We start from the raw sequence: 4522 nt of genomic DNA on the forward strand, positions 1-4522 counted from the left end.
AGTAGAGCCACGGTCGTTGTGGAAAATGCGGCAGGATGCACGAGGGGGCATGCAAGGCAGGGAGTTCGGGCTGCTACAAGTGCGGCCGAGCGGGTCATTTGAGCCGAGATTGTACAGCTACCACCACACCATCATCATACCTGATTTACTTCCAGTACAATCAGAGGGGACACAAGCGGTCCCAGTGCCCGAGTTTAGCAGCAACAGGGAAGGTGGCAGCACCTTCTCCTGCCACCTTGAGGATTACAGATGGCCGTCAGGGCCGGGCTGAGGCGCCTACGGCGCGGAGCAGGGCTTTTCAGCTTACTGCAGAGGACGCATGAGCAGCTCCTGACGTGGTGACGGGTATGTATTTTCCTCTCATCTCTGTTTTATTTTGATATTGTTTGTTCCTCATATGTATGTGTTTGTGTATAGGGTCGTTCTTAGTGAACGACATTTCAGTTATGGTATTTTTTGATTCGGGGGCTACCCGATCATTTGTGTCGCTCGCTCTTAGCAAGCGATTTAGCAGAGCTCCGGGGGAGCTAGATTGCCCGCTTGACGTTGAGATAACAGATGATAGGACCGTCAGGGTGGCGAGAGTTCATAGAGGTTGTACACTGCGGTTATTTAAGGAGCAGTTCCCAGTAGATTTGATCCCTATTCCCCTGCGAGGGAACAAGGTTATAGTGGGTATGGATTGGCTGAGTTCTTATGGAGCAGTGATTGCTTGTGAACTACAGTTGGTGAGGGTTCGTACTCCTAGTGGGGGAGAGTTAGTGATTCAGGGCGAGAGGCCACAACACAGACCGATTCTTTGTTCAGCAGCGAGAGCGAGGCGCTATTTCCAGTAGGGTTGCGCAGAGTACGTCGCCTATGTTATGGATACCCGAGATAAGGGTAAGGAGACAGTTGATGATGTACCGGTGGTACGAGAGTACCCGGATGTATTCCCGGAGGATTTGCCCGTGATACCTCTTGAGAGACAGGTTGAGTTTCGGATTGACCTGGTTCCTGGTGCGGCTCCGATAGCCAAGGCACCGTATCGGTTGGCTCCTCCCGAGATGCAGGAGTTGTCTACGAAGATGCAAGAGCTGTTAGACAAGGGTTTTATCAGACCGAGCAGTTCACCATGGGGAGCCCCGATCCTGTTTGTGAAGAAGAAGCACGGGTCGCACCGTATGTGCATAGATTACCGGTGTCACAACTAGCACTTTTGGCTAGAAAATTCTTTCCTCAGGTAAGTAAGTACTATTGTGAGACTTTTGCTAACACTTCTAAGTGTACAATATGAGTTCCTAAGGAGCCATAAAGTGTTAGAATGCAAATCTCTCCAAGTATAGTGAATCTCTCCCAAATCTCTCCCAGTATGTGAAAAAATCTCTCTAAGTATGCGAAATCTCTCCAAGAATAGTGAATATCTCCCAAATCTCTCCAAGAATAGTGAATCTCTCCCAAATCTCCCTAAGTGTGCGAAATCTCTCCAAGAATAGTGAATCTATCCCAAATCTCTCCAAGAATAGTGAATCTCTCCTAAATCTCCCTAAGTATGCGAAATCTCTCCAACAATAGTGAATCTCTCCCAAATCTCTCCAAGAATAGTGAATCTCTCCCAAATCTCTCCAAGTATGCGAAATCTCTCCAAGTATAGTGAATCTCTCTCAAATCTCTCCAAGAATAGTGAATCTCTCCCAAATCTCTCCAAGCATGTGAAATCTCTCCCGAATCTCTCCAAGTATGTGAAATCTCTCCCAAATCTCTCCACGTATCTCAAATCTCTCTCAAATTCCTTAAGTACCTTCCTTAGTCGAAAACAGCTCAAAACCGGAAGAGGAAACCCCAAAAGGACCCTTTTGGTCCGGAACCTCTTGGTCCGGAACCCTCTTGGTCCTAAACCTCTTGGCCGGAATCCTCTTGGTCCGGACTCCTCTTGGTCCGGAACCCTCTTAGTCCGGAACCCTCTTAGTCCGGAATGCCTCCTAAGGAACCAAGAGGACTCACCACTTCAGAAGCCTCTCATCCGGACCACCCATTCCGGAATCTCGCAGCTCCGGAAGCCTCTTGCCTCGCCTTGCCTCAAACCGCTGGCCGGACCGAACCGCTGATTCGCGCCTAACTCCGGATCCGAGAAGAACACTCCGGAAATGTGAGACACTTCGGACCGCACCTGTTGACTCCGGAATTTGCTTAATGGCTCCGGAATTCCTCTAAGTGCTTCGGACCCTCGCAGGAACCAACCCCCACTCCGGATTTTCACTATTTTCGGACTTTTTCATCATTTTAAGGCATTTTGACGCTGGAAATTACACCAAACTCGTATTTTTCCTATCCTAAACCTCATAAACCCCTATTTTATGCTAAAATTAATTATTTTAAGCATATTCTTTATAAAAATAAATGGTTGGGATTTAGGAAAACCTTATCCTAAATCAAGAAAAGGACAAGGAAGTTGACTTTGTGATTTGATGAAGTTCTCATTTCCCATGCAAATCACAGTATTCCATGCTTTACCCACCAAATATCCATGCATGGACCACCAGATACCTATGCACCAAATATTCCTCCCTTTTCCTTATACTCCAAAGCAACGACAGTGAGGGAGTTTAGACTCCACTTTCTCTCTCACTTTTCTCATTTCCTCTCAAAACTCATCTCCAAGCAAGAACAAGAACTTGCTGAAAACAAAATTCTAAGCTTCTCCCTGGAGTTGTAAGGTAAATTCCTCCACTCATCTAATATTTTATAATATTTCAAGATGAATCCATATTATTTTATTCATAATAATATGTGAAAAATCACCTTTAGGATAACTTTCTCCCAAGGAAGTTTCTCATCTCAGCAAGAGTTTAAGCTTGAGATCTTCACTCCATAACTCCAAACAGCTCCTCAACCCACTCAAGGTGAGCTTCATACCCCACCTTTTCAATATTTTAATGTTTTTGGGGGAGAGTACAAGTCAAATCTTGCCTAAATACTTGAAGAATTGCTTATATACCTATGATTGTATGTGTGTGTGAAATATTATTAAATTAATATTTTAGTAATATACTCACGAACATAGGATTTCTCAATTTCATAAAGAACAGAGGATACTTTGTGCAAAAGAGCCTCTCAACTATTGAGTGTGTCCAACTTAACCCCTTATCTATGCTTTCATGTCTAAAGATAAAAGTTGTAAAAATGAACCTTACTAAGTGGACACCATTTCTAGTGATTTTCGAAAATAGAAACTTTGTGACTATTTTGCAAACTATCAGGGAGTATTTTATAAATATTCAACATAAAAGGTTGCGTCAAGAAAATATACAAATAGAGCCTTTATGACAGAAACATTTGCATGTCATAAGCTGCTGTCATAAAACCTCCAAGAACATAAGTAATGTTATATATGTCATAAAACAGAAAATGCGTGTCATAACCGGCAGTTATAAATTTATATAAATTATAACTTGACACTTTTTCTCTCCCGACTAAAATGACTTATTTTTTTTTCAATAAACGAAAAGGAACAAACACGAGCACCTAGTTAACGAGCACAATCAACGATACAGAACGAGAACGATACTTCTATTCAATGAGTACGAATTTCATTATTTATCTAACAAATAATGGATCTCTAACGATTGCTCAAAAGGTTGTTAATATTATAGTCAGACAAATCTCAAAAGTACCTAAATATAAAAATATTCGTGTACGTCTAAGTCCTGTAAGGAGTTATAGACAGAGTCTCCTGGAGGGAGAGCGGGAATTTGTGTATAGATCTATACGGGGTTGACACCCCGCACCTTCGCTGTTCGCTACAGCTAGACAGGCCAGTCTAGGGTGACAAATGTCTTTTTCCAAACCGAGGGCGCCTGAGAAACGCCAAAACAGACACTTCGTCAGATTAGTATGGTGATAACGACTCACTAGAATATGTTATATTAACTGGAAATTTATGTAAGGAAAACCTCATAAATAAACTTTGGCACATTGTGTTGACTGTCCTACACGTGATAGGTGATGGTCCACATTTGTTGTGTTGACTGTCCTTCTTCATCGCGTAGAATGTCCACAATAGCCATGTTGATTCTTTATCCTACAAGTATAGAGTCGTAATACTGCTATTTTTTTTTTACAAATTAAAAAGCGTAGGACTCTATGGAAAACGTTTGTAAACGATTTTGATAACGATAAACTAACCCACACATATACATAGTTGGAAACTAGAACTTATGATTATTTTATAGCAGAAAATATAGGATTTTCTGGGGAAAACGATTTTTCTATGATTTCGATAACGATAAACTAGAAAGCACACACTCAATTTTACTCGATAAGAGGAACAAGATTTTCAACCATATTTCCTTTTTGAAAATAAGGGATTTTTCTTGAAACGATTGATTGTTACTATTCAACGAACTATTCTCGGACACAACTCGCTTTTACAAATCACACTGCTTTTCAAAATCACTCCTTATAAGGATGAACAAAAGTAATGTCATGCATACACATATTCATGATTTTCAAGGCAAGACTTCAAACGATTTCATAGAAAATA

This window comes from Lactuca virosa, chromosome 8, assembly GCF_052849685.1.
Source record: "Lactuca virosa cultivar CGN04683 chromosome 8, Lactuca_virosa_CGN04683_v6, whole genome shotgun sequence".
NCBI lineage: Eukaryota > Viridiplantae > Streptophyta > Magnoliopsida > Asterales > Asteraceae > Lactuca > Lactuca virosa.